Raw genomic sequence first — 15,547 nt, 5'->3', positions numbered from 1 at the left:
TCAAAAGTGATGATGTGTGTGTTGTTGCTCGGAGCATTTTGCAGTATATAGAATTTTTTTATTTTTTTTAAGATAAAGTATTTCGGTACTTTGTTTTGAGCTTTTACATGAATTTCTTAATTCTCCAATCATAACTTTCTACCATAGCAAAGTGTAAAATAGAGTGTGTCCTTAACATTGTTTAATTTGACAACTTCTCAAGTGCATGACAATATTTTTTGTATCTTACATTCAATAGTTTTTTTGTGTATCACACGGGTTAGCGACTAGTATCATATAAGACTATGGTTTAGTAGTCTTTATAAGCAAAGTATTGTACTCCTATTTAGGGGAGATTATTTTGATAAACAAAATTTCTATTTAATTGTCCCCAATGGCTTGGTGCAAACTCCAACCATTCACTACAAAAAAACGGTTCTACAGTCACGTTTTTTCCCCAGAGGTTTTCAGAATTGCCACTACAGGAGACATACTACAGCGGTTTCAGAAACTACCACAATAGGTGGACCTATAACGACAATTTAAAGCCAGTGCTTTTTAAACCACTACTATAGATTCCCTATGGCGGCACTTTCAAAAACTACCACAACAAGTACATCTATTGTGACAATTTACAATTGCCACTATAAGGTTGTAATTAAAATTTCTATTTTGTATTTTTTTTTGTATATTTCAAATTACCAATTATAGGGGGGTTTAAAACCTCTGCTATAGGCCTTTTCATATCAAATACCTATTACGACAGTTTTAAAACTGCTGCAACAGGCTTCTTCATATCGAATTCCAATTATGGCGGTTTTAAAATTGCTGTTATTGGCTTCTTCATATCGAATACCTATTACAGTAGTTTTAAAACTGCCCCTATAGCCTTTAACCTTGGAAAAAAAAAGTATAGCTAAAAGGTAGGGAAAAAAAAAAAAATTCATGCCCTATAGGACTGTGCTATGTTAACACCTATTGTAGCGGTTTGTAAACCGTCGTAACAAGTAAATACTGTGTACGGATATATTAGACACACTATGTACATAATGTGTGTACCACATCAGCTGAAATCGTGTTCTAAAATTTATAAATTTCCGATTTTTTTATTTTAAAATGAATATAATAAATTTTGTCACGCTATTAATAATTTACATAGATACTAAGTAAATGTAAATGGGAGATAGTCAACGTTTCAGAACTCCATTATGGAGTTAATATTTAATAGTAAGGGTCCATTTGGATATCGTTGATTTTGCTGAAACTGAAAAATACTGTAGCAAAACGTGAGTACTGTGGCTCAGCTGAAAGTATAAAGGGTTGTGTTTTTACTGTAGTTCAGCTGAAAACACATTTTTTTTCCTGCTATTCACTCCTCACCCTCTCTAGCTAACGCCTGCGTCTTTGAGAAGAGAGTTTCGCGGCCACCAGAGAAATCCATGAGGAAGACCTACATCGGTCCGATGTTGGCAAAGAGCTCAGAAGAGAAATCCACGAGGAACATGACCCAGTCTGATGCTGGTGAAGAAAACCCAGTCCTTTCATAAACCCATTTCACCCTTTTCCCCAATTTCACTCCTCTCCCACCCATGACAGTACTCCTTGAAACTTGAAGCTGAATTAGTTTGAGCTCAAAAACTAGAAGCAAAAAAAAGCGAAACCCACTTCCCTAAGGTGAGTGTTCTCAAATTTTTTTTCACTATTTTCTATCATGTCTTGTTCGAATTTCAGTTCTTGTTAATGGGTTTCTTTTCATTTGCTGGAATTTACTTCATTTGATTTGATAGAGTGCAAGTTTAGTCCTCTCTATTCATTTGTTGGAATTTCAGTTCTTGTTAATGGGTTCATTTGATTTCTTTTTACAAAGTTTTGATCTTTAGGCCACTTTTTGATTGATTGAATTGGTAATAGTCAATCAGTCAGCAATAGTAATGTGTTTTACTTCTTGCTTTATCTTAATTTGTAAATTAGGCTTGTTTCCCCCGGTAGGTACATAGGAATGGCCTTGTTAAAATTAAGCATTGTCTTCCTTAAATTACCAGTTGCTGCTTTTATATAGCTTATTGTTTGATAGAGATTTTCCATTTTTTATGGGCATCCATAACAAACTATTTTGTTTATTGTTTGTGTACTCAAAAATTCTGTTTGTAAAGCACCATATACATAATTTATATTTGGCACTACAAGAGTACAAGTACCATAATGTTATGTTTGAGCGTATTAGATAGTCAACACAAGATTTGTGGTTGAGCAGAAGTAGTGATTTTGTGAATTTGGAGCTAATTGTTTAATGCTTCAGTCAATCAGTAAAACTTTTCTTGTTCAATTGCTCAGTAACATTATTATCTCATTATTGGGGAACCACTTTTTGTAATCATGAGGTGTTCAACACAATAACAATTTCTGTTCCCTCACTCAATGCATTCTCTATGATAATAGCTTGCCATGAAGCTGTATTGCCTGGTTGAACAGGTGTGACCGATGACAAGTGCTACAACCTTATCAATCTATCAACCAAAAGGTTGTGACCTTGCACGAAGGGATGGGTTTGTGTTTATAAATGAGACACAAAGATTGAACTATTGATTATTAAGCCGTTCTAAATTCTCCATTTCTGGGACAACATTCCTAGATTTGATTTCAGTCCACACAAGACTACCTTCCACAGTCCACACAATGGGACAACCACTTTTTTGTTCCCATGCTTGTGTTTTTGTAGCTGGATATATGCAAAATTTCTAGATTTTTCCAGCCAAGAGTACTAGTTAGTTTCTGGTGTTTCACAACTACATTATCATGTCACAATCTGATATTTATAAAGTTAGGGGATGACATTGACTCCAAATCCTGTATATAAATTTACATTGACTCATGAACAAAGAGGCTTTTAATTAGCCTCATTTTGTCATTTGTGTCCATGTTGTTACTTATGCCCACTTTCTAGCCTCTTTGTTACTTATCCTCTTTGTTACTCATGAACAAAGAGGCTCTTAATGTACAATGACTCATGCTTGCTTTAATGTCATTTTAATTTCATTAAGGAATCATTTGCATTTTGTTTCTATAAATCTAGTTACACCAACATGTCTACATAAAAAATTTTGAGTTACATGTGGGGAGATAGTTTCTATAGTTTCAAGTCTTAAATATATATGCCTCTTGCACTATAGTTTAAAGAAGATTTTTGTTTTCAAATCTTTAGAGATCAGTAAATATATTGGTGTTTCATAGGTCGTTACTGTGTAAACATGCTCAACTTATGATAATTCTCTAATGTAATTCTTGGGGTCGTGTAAACCTGTTTACATGATGGTGTGGAGTGAGTTTGGTGTATTGTTCACTATTCCAAGCCAACGTAATATCTATTGCCAGTTCCTATGAATGTCGGAAACAAGTAACTATCTCTTCAGTTCTGATAGCCATTTTTGTGACGTTGAAAACTACAAAATTAGGACATCCCTGAAACTTCATACATTTGGTAAGAGGATTTATAGTTGTCGCTATTGGTCACTAGTAAGTACCATATCCAAGTATTGGCCAAATATTTGTGTTGTGCGTTAAAGAACCAATTCGTTGTATTCCTGTTTATGTGTTGTATTGTATTGTACAAGATGATGACTGTGCATGCAAGTTCTTCAAGTGGTTAGACTCCAGCATTTGTTTTATGCTTGGCGCAGCAACAACACCTATAGTTATCACCAAATTCAAGTGATTGGAGCATGCGGTAGAAGTTGCCAATGAAGAGTCGAAAGCACATGCCCTGACAGCCGCAGCATTGGAAAGGAAGCGAGTTGCAAAACGAAAGGCTAAAAGAGCCAAGGTTGCACGCATGATTTTTGAAGAGAAAGCAAATAAGTTGACAATAGCTCTAGTAGTCTTGGGGGTCATATTTCTAGTATTGCTTATCTTGTCTATTAGGTTTGGGGAAGTCAAAATCAGGCAGTTGTGCTTGCCATAATGAGATGTGTATGTATGTAATAACTACAAGTTGTATTATTACATTTGTTTTATATGTTAATCGTACTATTGCAAGTCAGTTTATGATATGTATGTAGTTGTACTTCTTAAAACAATGTGGAGACGTTTGATGGAGATAATGTTAATGGCCAAGTTGATGGAGATTGTAAGTTTTGTTGTTGTATATGTGTGTCTATATATATATACACACACTTTGCCAGCAATTGATAGATAGGGTTCTTGGTGTCTTTAAAACAAATTGAGAGTAGATTTTGTTTTGTTTTTTTTTTTTTTTTTTTTTTGTTTTTGGTATAAATTCCTCATAGTTTACTATTGCAATCTTAAAATCCATTGAGTTTACTGTAATATTAATATTAGATAGGACTCTATTTAGAAGTTCCTTGTAAGCTTGAAATCTACTGTTGTAATGCTGATGAGTTTCACATGTAACGATATATACAACTTCATAAATCAAAGGTATTACAATAAAATTTTGTGAGCCATTAGTTTTGCTTACCAACAAAAAATCACCACAAAACAAAATGGTATGACATTGAAGTTTGTGAACAATCAGTTATGGTCCCTACATATCGATGTTGTGATATTGTTCCAAACCTCTTTCATCTTAGCTTCGTCCAAGTAAGAGACCACATCTGCCACTCCATCGTAATGACCTCCCACTACTTTCATATGTGCCACGTGCAGAATTCCTATGTTCTACGTCATTATTTTCATGTGCTCTAATAAAATTGTGAAGAACCATTGTAGCAACAATGATGTAATTTTGAGTGCGTATATGAAAGGTTGGCATACTTCTCAAAATTTTCCATCTATTCTTCCAAACTCCAAAAGTTTGTTCTATGACCGAACGAAGTGAGGAATGGAGATAATTAAATTTCTCCTCTGGACGATACAGCTATGAACCTTGCTGAAAATTGGGGATGTGGTACCTCTCCCCCTTATATGATGCAAGGAACTCTTTCTTCATAGGGCACCCTGAATCAACAAGATAATATTTTCCTGCAAATGAACACGTTTATTACATTAGCATTTTCACTACATAATACAAGCTTTAATACTATAATTAAATTGCATATTTACAAACCAACTAGAGGTTTTGGGAAGTTGTCACTCTCATTATTGAGGCAATTTAAAAAAATCCTTGTGTCATGTGTTGACCCTTCCCATCCAACACACGCGAATGTGAATTTCATGTCAAAATCACATGAGCATATGCAGTTTACTGTTGTGGCCCCTTTCCTTCCTCTGTATGGGTGTTGCTCTTCAAGTGGTAAGACCACGGGGACGTAAACCCTATCAATCGCACCAATGCAACCTTAACCACTGCCACAAAAATGTCATGTGAAATGAAATATGTGGTATGACTATAAAGATAATTTGAATAAAATCAAGTCAAGATACCAAATTCACAAAGTACCTTGAAATGTGGCTAATATCGATCTGAACTGCAAATATGTGATGGCACGTTATGAAATGTAGGATCAGCAGGCTTGATAATGTCTGCTGCCATAATTGTGACTAACAAGGTAACTATCGTGGCCACGTGTTGATGCACTGTCTCACTGGAATGCTGAAATCTATCCTGCACCATTCTATTACCCATGTCATTACCAAGTACCACCAATGTCACTGCCGCTGACTCCTCCAAGCAAACTCTTTTGGTACCGTCATATCCACATTGAGTGCGCAATATATTACATAATTGTCGAAACACATGGCTTGACATTCTAAACGTATTGTGACATTTCTTCTCATTTCCATTTAATGTATATTGTACCCATTCATACCTTATTTGTATATTTGTATGCATTGGTACTTTGGTCATATAGGTCTCCATGTAAGCTACGACACTTGCACACCCAGCTATATATACTGCGAGTACAATGTCGTTGCTAATCTCAAAGTCTGCGTCCCTGCATATGTTACCGACTTTAATTGCATGTACAAAATCTAGATTGATATTATAATATGTAGGCTAAAAACAAGTTATTAGTATAGAAACTTACTGGTATTGGGAATCAGATGAGTCGTTTAGTAAATCCATCCTTTTGTATACCTTGAGACTTCTTTCTTTTTATGTCTGTGGAAAGCCAATACACACATATTCAGCAGTCAATTGGATATAAAGCAATACGACAACAATACCACAGAGCACACCAACAATTACAAAAAAGAAGGAAAAGAGAGAAACATTACCTTGTTGCCAGCAACTGGTAGAAGCAAAGCTGGCCAAAGAAAGTATGATATTATTCACTTTGTACCCTATAGTGCATGTATACATGTAAGACATTTGATTTTCTTCTTCTTTTTCTTTTTTTGGGACAAGTAATAGTGAAACCTTATTACAAAGAGACAAGGAAAGACCTTAAAGTATACAGGATGTGTACAAAAGACACTTAAATAATATGTGATTCAACTGGCATTTGAATTGCATATATCTAATAACCTGTCCAAAACTTCTACAATGATCATAGTAATGATATTGATCTAATGCTATAATAATCTCAAAGAAACCTCAAAACCAAAATTGGATTTCATGATCATGTTACTACATAAAACACTGAAGGAACTTAATACTACATAAAACCGCTATTAAAATTTTGCTGGGCCAACATTCATCATCTAGTGGCAATTTTGTACCAGTTTGATAAAGTTTAATGAGTTCATCTATAACACTGGATGATTTAAATGGTAGATATTTCACTGTTTAGGGGCTGTGTGAACAGTACCCGAGAATATTGCAGCACAATTATAAGAGCTTGAGTATTTCTACTATAACTAACAAAAAAATGAATGGAGATTACGGTCAATACTGACTCATTTGCCAACTACCTAGTATTGCAGGGGGGTCAATGCCTCTTGACTAATGTGGAGATTTCAATTATGATAAGGAACAACTCTATTGACTAATGTTTAAGACAAACAACTTCTTTATAGAAGTAATTGTTGACAGACTTATGCTTGCATCATCACCAATTTTTTGTACACTTTGAATTTGTTGATACTATATAAAGTGATGGAAACTTGGAAAGCATTCAGTCTGTTCATTCAAATTGAACTAAAGCAAGTGCCATGATTGCAGATGTAGCCGGTCTGTTTGGTGATCCATATATGAGCCTAGAATTATAATTTCTTGCTAAGTTTGTAGTTGACAACTAAGTTCCAACAAAACCAGGAAAAACTTATAACTAAAAACACCACACAATGTCAATATATTTTAAAAAAACTTTCGAATTTTCTTTTGAACAAAAAAAAAAAAAAAAAAAAAAAAACTTCAAAAAAAGGACACAATGAATTGCTTTCTATGGTCGAAACCCCAAATATCACACAAAGCCAGCCAGCAGTAGCAAAGTCTTCTTACTTGTTAACACTATTTTCTAAACAAAGAATTTCATACTATTGTTTAGATATTCAAACAATCAAGTAGCTCACAATAAATCTATGTGGTTCTTCAAATCCACCTTTTTAGGATTACATAATTGAATTACAAACTTTCTAATGAAATCTGATAGCATCAACTGTTCTTGATATTAGAGCAAGAACTAACAATTTTCTGCTACCTCTTCAGAAAAAGAAATCACTAGAAAGACACTTTTAAAAGTAAATAAATTTGAAATGATTTCCATCATTAAACAATGGAAATAAAAAACAATTGAAAAAAGAAATGAATTCTCACCACCAAGTCTAGCTTTGACGTGAGCTTGGAAAGTGCTCACTAGAAATGAAATCTCATCACCAAGTCTAGCTTTGAAAAAAAAAGAAATGAATTCTTACCACCAAATCAAAAATAATCCTATCAATGTAAACAATACAGATTTTCAATAACTGAGAACAACAGAAAAGTGCCCAATGATGTGCCATTATAAATTTATGGAATTCAGTTATTAGCCACACATAATCTGGAGTGATAAAATTAATGTGCAGATAACAATCAACACAGGTAAGGGGAAGCATTTGTGCGTGTAACTTGTATAATTTTAACTACAAGCTAAGCAGATCAGGTCATAGCACAACTCAACCAATTGGCTGATTAAGCTGACTCCTCCACAGGGAAAAAAGAAAGAATGTTCACTAAAAAACGTAATGACAAACAGCAAGGTAGATGACAATAAAACTTTCCTAAGTAAATATTTCATAAAATAATTTTAGGTAGTTTTATATTCAAACTATGGGGTAGACATTGATGCAATTAGAACTATGGTTTAATTAGTGACAAATCTCTTACTTACAGATGACAATTATAAACACTAGTAGAAGAAAAAGGAACAGGTAAGCATACACCAGATGACAATTAATTAGTAACCACTGTCTTACATACACACCCATGGTAAGCGTAAAGTTTGTGCCAATAAAAAGAAAAAGAAAAAAAAGAGTGCAATAGGTACATAAAGATAATCCTTACTACAACACCAAGCCTAAAAAAACCCGGGCTGTAGATAAGCCCCTTTCCTTCAGAGAAAATGAAACTGAGGGTTCAATTGGTACTGCATCTCTAGCCACCTCAACTGGACCTCCTTCCTCTGAACATTAGCTGCAAACATGTTCCTATCGTCTGGGTTATTCACGAAGAAGCAAGTGCTGAACATATGAAGGCGATCACCCGCTTGCACCCCAGGAAGACTCAACACCATGTCCATAATTGCTTGCATCATTAGCTACTGTGGAAGCAAATGGTGTATGAGTACTTACACTTTTACTTTTAATAATAACATCTAAGATGCTTTTCAAAGAGTCAGACATCTCTTGCACAACTGAACACTTTTTTCTTGATTTCTTGCAAATTCCCCTGAAAAGGTGGACACCGCTTACCAAGCCTTTCCCCTTATTCACTGTCGATCTTGCCCTCAATGATGCTGGGTCTTCAACCTCCAATGGGTCAACATTTGCAGAGGGTTGACATTGGGGGTCAACAAATTCTTTGCTATCAGTGGAGTCCCCAGACCCTTCGGTGCATTCCTTTGGCATTTCACCACTTGTGTAGAATGCATTTCTCCCCGTTGCAACCGTGCCTTCAAACAGGATTTCCATGGACTTAACTTTCGGCAAAGGTTTGTTTTTAGAGGTTAATGCCTTGGGACATGCCTACATGTGGACAACCGGTAGTTAGAACACAATATAGTTGTAGACAACTGAGTTTTTCACAATTATGTAAAGTGAACTAACCTGAACCTTTCGGGTCTACCACTCATCACTGGCCTCAATGATCCTAGTTACAGCATCATAACGGAACCCAGTCTCACGCTCAAAACACTCCTTCCAAGCCTTCCACTGTTTTCTCAGATGATCCCATTTGTTTTTAAACTGCGTGTGAGTCACCACTTTTCCCATTTCTCCCAACTGCTCAATCACTACATCAACCTCTTCCCTTCTCAAAAATCTCCATGCCTCTTGCCATCTAGAACTTAAGCAGTACACAAATCACAAAAAGCTTTTAGATCATTAGGTTTTTTCCACCTAGTTTTCACTTCATTACCATCGGCCTTCTATTTCCCCTTACCCATTTTTGCTACAACTTCCTTCTATACTCATTGAGGCATTTCAATAAATAGTTCGTATGCATATTGTGGTGGGCCTTTTTGATTAGAGTGGGCTGGCTGCCTCCTGTGGTATGGGGCCCGAGTGTTCTAGGTATGGGCTGCCTCCTCATTACTAAAGGTGATCTCGGTTGACTCCTGTAAGAGGGCTCTGTCATCTGGGACTTCTGCTGATAAGCATTCCACTCCTACCCCAGAAGCGATGCTCACCAGAGCCTTCGTGGCTATCTTTCTTTCCTTTGCTGTAAGCCCCAGCTGGTCAAACAAATTTTTGAATTTGGAGTTTCGCTGTAAAGTGGTAATCGCTGCAGCAGGCAGGGCTGGATTTTCTTCTTTGTCTTCCCTTGGATTTGCGCAAATCACCACCGCTGCTACACCCTTCCCTTTGTGGTTCGGGAGTGGGTTTCTTTGAACCTCCTGCTGGGACAATTCTAGAGTCCCTTCTTTGATCCTGTGGTGCACCAATCTGCGGAGCGCCTAACACTCTGCGATAGGATGTTACACGTAGTTGTGCAAGCGGCAGAAGTGGGGGTCCCTTCACTCCTCTTCTATGGGTTCTCTTGAAACTTGATTAGACTTAAAAATTCCATCTGCTATCCACTTGCCTAGCAACACATCTAATTCTTTCGAAGTGCATGGTATTGGTGGTGGAGTATCGTATTCCCTTCCGTCAGTCTTCCTTCTTCGCTCGCCAGTGGATACTGCCATAGCTTGCAGAGTGTTTCTTTTGTCCGAACTTGGTTTTACGGACTGGACAGTCTTTCTAGCCTTTTGCAACAACTGTGCAAACTGGGAGATTTCTAAGTTTTCCAAGACTGCCCTGTACTCCCTGATCATGTTCGTCATACACATTTCCACCAATGTTCTTTCTTCACAATGATCATAGCAATCAAGTGCTATGTCCCTAAATCTTTTGATGTATTCCATCAAACCTTCGCCATTTCTTTACTTGGTTGCTTGCAGGGTTGCAAGCGTTATTATTTCTTCTCCGTGAAAGTACTTAGTGCAAAATACATCCACCATGTCATTCCAAGTTGGGATCGATCTTGGTTTTAGGCCGATGTACCAGGTGTATGCCTAGTCACATAGTGACTTGGAAAATTCTTGAAGACATAAGTCTTTGTCTGCAGTGTAAGGGCTAAGGGTATCAATAAACTTGCTCATGTGCTCTACTGCATTTCCCTTCCTGCCATCGTATTGTGCAAAGGCCTTTGGCTCATACCTCTCGGGTTATGGTTTGCTGAGTACCCTTAGTGGGTAAGGAGGCCTTCGTGCGTAGAACCTCTCCTTAGGTGCTCTGGCTCTCTCTTGTTCCAGGAGAGCCGCTACTTCGGCCATAGTAATGAAACGTTGTTCTGCATTCTATGGGACACCTCTTGCTGGTGTCTCTTCTTTGTCTACTGCATGTTCTGGGTCATGCTGGCTTTCTTTCTCCTTTGTTTTGTTTATTTTTAGCTGACGAATTTCTTCCATCATTTGTTGCTGTGAGTGTTGCAGGGACTACAAAACTTCAATGAAGATGTTGGCATTGTCAGTAGGGATTCTTGGCTGCTGAGGTCCAGCCCCCACTCCGTTGTCACCTTCTGCCTGGTTAGGCTGCTGTTGGTGAGGCGTCGTTGGCTTGGACTCTGCTTGTGAGGGCACGACACTCAAATTTTGCGTTGTTTTGGACTTTGGAGGCATTTGTTTGCGAGGGCTTCTGTCCCTATTTGCTTCTCAACTCCCCAGCAGAGTCGCCAATTTAATGTGGTGGGCCTTTTTGATTAAAGTGGGCTGGGCTGGGCTGCCTCCTGCGGTATGGGGTCCGAGTGTTTTGGATTGGAATTCAACTTGGTTCGACTTGTGCACAAACTATGCCTCGTTTGCCAGGAACACCCTTACGGTGGGCAGAACTCTTTCAAGTGAGTTGCGGCAGGTAAATATGATAATAATAATAAAATCAAATACTTTGAGATCTTTATTAAGGTGAACAGATAAACCTTATTTTTAAGAAAAAGATAACTACAGTTTTAATAAGAATAGTTTTATAAGAAAAGTGAAAGGGAATTAGTGGATGGTATGTGAACTTGCTGAGAGAGTAAATAAATTAGATTAAGTCTGATCTGCAGGACTGAAACCAGAAAGGAAGAACACATTTTCTCAAAGTGAATAATCTCAGGGAGATCCTGTCGTAGAAATTAATCACTTTGAGGGAAGTGGACCTGAGTGGTTGGCACCTAAAAACACTTTCCGTTTCCGGCAGAGGGTAGGATTTTGAGAGGGAGAGAGGGAATGAACCTATTGGTGCATGCCTGCCATTCTCGCTCTCTATCTTTTTCTTTCCTTCTTTTCTATTCCCTTTTTTCTTAATCCCTTATTTTCTATTTCCTAGTTTTCAAGCTTTTAAATATCGTAGTGCTTACTGCTGTTGTTGTGTTGTTGCATCATTGCTCTTGTACATGGCAAGGGCCTCTTTATAGTACCTGCTGTGACCGGATTTTACTATTTTAGCCCTTAACCACCTTTGTCTGGTCTGGGTGTACCTGCCGACCACCATTGGTTCGATTGTGAGCCACTCCCTATTGCCAGACAAAAGAAAGCTATTTTGTTTGTTTGTCTGTCGTGACACCTTTTCCTGCTACGGTGTGGGTGCCTTCTCTCTCCCTATCCCTATCCCTCATGGCATGCACCTAGTGGTTCTATCTCAGCTTTGCCCGTTTGGGTGGTGTGTCATCCCAGCAGGACATTTCCCCCAAAAGAGCCTTAGCAGGAACCCTAAAATAGGTTTTCCCCTCTCTCCACCACCAAACCATACCCCCTTACCTCTGACCCATGACCTCACCGTGTCCTGTATTGGCTCGGTACAGGTTGGTGGAGTTTGGGTCTTATGCGTGCCTCTCTTCCATGTATGTCCAAAATCTGCCTGCTGCTCATGCGTCTATCGTGGTTGGTCTGCACAGTTTGCCGTCCGTTCTTGACCATTTTTTGGCTTCCCTTTCCTTTATGGCTTGCCCTATTTGGGGCTGGGCCTTACTTGATGGTGGGCTTTGCTTTTTTCCTCAGCCCACTCTTTTTCCTGCTACTATCTCTTGCCATATCACTCTATCATTCCTGCTGCGGAGTTTGTTTTGTTTCAATCTAGCTAGACCCCTTCGGGCTTGCTGTTTATTCTTCTCCTAATGGCCCAGCAAGACCATTGGTTCTTTGTGTTACATTACTAGTGGGCTCCTGTGTCCCATCTGTTCTCCCTTGGGCGTTCTGGGCTCGTTTGCTTTCCTTGGGCTTCCTCGGCCCTTTTCCTAACTTCGCATCACCATGGGCTTTACTGAATTCTTTGGGCTTCCCCGGCCCAATTACATTATTCCTCATCCTTGGGGTTCATGGCCTTGCCATCAACCCCTTACTTTCTTTGTTTTCATTACTTTGGGCATGCCGCGGCCCATTCTCACTTTTTCACATCATATACTGCCTATGGTTTGCTTTTTCTCTCTTTCCGGGCTCCTTTAAGCCCATTTACCTCTTTAAGACCCATTTGTTTATCTCATGGGCTTGTGATCCAATATTCTTGTTGCTTGGGCTTAATGGGTTTTCCATCCGTTTGCCAACTCTTTTCTGTCCATGTTGCTGGGCTTCTCCCTTTTACTTGGGCTTCCAAAATAGCCATCAACACATATCATAATCAGTTATGCATGCCCACATGAAAAATGCAAAGTAAACTCACATATAGTCCAAATACAACATAGGTAGGAAGAGAAACACACAAAATTACATGAAGGAGAAAGAAACCCACATACTAGTGTCATGGAAAACACAAAAACCACACACAAATGTTGAACACAAAATCACAGATTGAAGCCTCATGGAAACCAATATAACCACATACCAACAGATTAGAGAGTATGAGAAGTTAGACACAGTGAATACAGAGACCCACAGTGGTGGCAACGATGTCCCAAGCGGAGAGAAGGTGAGCTCGAGCGAAGCATGAAGGGATGGGTTCGTTTGTTCTGCGTAATGGGTTTGCCATTACCGTGTTTCAGTTCTTGTTTTGATGGTTTATTGGTTGGTGGGTAGGTGCATTTCATTGAAGAGGAAGAGGTCAGAGCATTGAAGAAAATTGAAGACATCTCTGCCACGGTAGTTAAGAGGAAGAAAGGGTAGAATGTGAAAATTTAGCCATTGGAGAGAATGCACCGTTCTATGTTTTTGCTTCGTGGGTTAGAGTTTTGTGAACAATACAGTACACAGTGCAACGCGTTTCCTTTTATAATGCTCAAGTCCACATGGAGTACACGCACACGCATAAACATTTAATGAAACAGTGCGTTCAACCTTTCATCCAGTATTTCCGTTGAGTTTTTTGTGCGTTTACTTCTTGCCACTGTAGCCGTGGGTCCCACGCCCATCAAAACGTAAACGCTGAAGGAAACGCTAGATCCAAATGCTACCTAAGAATTATAGCGGATCCTAATTCCAAATATTGATAGTTGGCTATGCTTTGAGCTACATGATGACATGAATGGTCCTTGATTGTTGTTGAGTATGAGATTGAGCTTATTCAAGATTAAGTTGGAAATTTTTATTGTTCAATGCATTGTCAACATAAATTATTATTAGCTTATGCTCTTCACAAGAAGCATTATCTTGTGGTAAGTTTGGGGTTCTTGTACAGAGGCGGCCTGTGAATTGCTGTAGGGTGAGTAAATTCTGCTTCATAATACCATAATAGTCTATAATTATATATCAAATATTCTGTTGTGGTGGGCTGTTGATTTGGAGCAAACGGTGGCTTGCATGGTGATATAAGGTGATGTATTTTGTATATTGGGAGTGTTGATTGTTTTGTGAATATTGTGATATCATTGCTCAATTTGTTGTCAATTTTTATTATTTCCTTTGAGTAAATTCAAAACTTCTGTTGTGGTGGGTTGTTGATTTGGAGCAAGTGGGTGGTTTGCATGGTGATATAAGGTGGTGTATTTTATATTAGGAGTGTTGATTGTTTTGTGACTTTTATATTTGAAACTATATGTGAGATGTTGGTATATTTAACCCTTAGTATGTGCGATACTGAAATGGTGTTGTAGGTGAAATTCATAATTCATTATATATCAATGGATAGGAGCTAGATGGACACAAAAAGGAATTCCCAAGAATATATTGATGGAATTAACAAATTTGTGAATTTTGCGGCTCGTACAACACGTCATGGGAGGATCTCATGTCCTTGTAGGAACTATAGGTATAAAAATATGTTTGATGTAGATTGTGGGTTTATCATGTGATGTGGATTTATCATCCGAGGAGAGGCATTAGGAAATATGCAAATTGTGGGTTTTATTTTGTACTAGCTAGTTGAAAACTTTGATATGTATAATAAAGTTTCAAACCATGATATATATATATATATATATACACACATATATGTCATGGTTGGAAACTTTATTATAACATTCTGAACATTTGGAATGTATTATTTTGGGCATAATATTCTACACTTGCGAAATGTATTATTTTGGCAAATATTAACTTATATGGTGTACGTAAATAGTTGGTTGGTTTAAAGTGGATCCTTTTTTTGTTTTTTTTGTTTTTTTTTTTTGTTTTTGTATTTGTATTTGTATTTGTATTTGTATTTGTATTTGGTAATGTTTTGGTTACCTATAAACAGGATGTTAAAGCAAAATGCAGGAAAACAAATAGGCACATATAGGTGTCTGGAAAAAAAAAAAAAAAAAAAACCCTATAGTGGTGGTTTTAAAATCGTTGGTATAGGATATATTTCTACTTCCTTAAATTCCCTATAGTGATGGTTTTGAAACCGCAAGTGTAGGCCTGGCCTATTATAGCGGTTTTAAAATCGCTGGTGTAGGATATATTTCTATTTCCTTGAATTTCCTATAGTGGCTGTTTTTTTAGACTATAGGAATAGGCCTGACCTATTATAGCGGTTTTAAAAAGCAAAAAACCACTCTTAAATGTTAAATGAGAAAAATATAAAAAGTCCTATAGCGACAGTTTTAAAACCGTTGTTATAGGTGCACCTACTACGACAATTTTCATTTTTTAAAAAGCGT

Source organism: Quercus lobata, chromosome 9 (assembly GCF_001633185.2).
Source record: "Quercus lobata isolate SW786 chromosome 9, ValleyOak3.0 Primary Assembly, whole genome shotgun sequence".
Classification (NCBI taxonomy): domain Eukaryota; kingdom Viridiplantae; phylum Streptophyta; class Magnoliopsida; order Fagales; family Fagaceae; genus Quercus; species Quercus lobata.
This window is presented reverse-complemented; position numbering follows the sequence as displayed.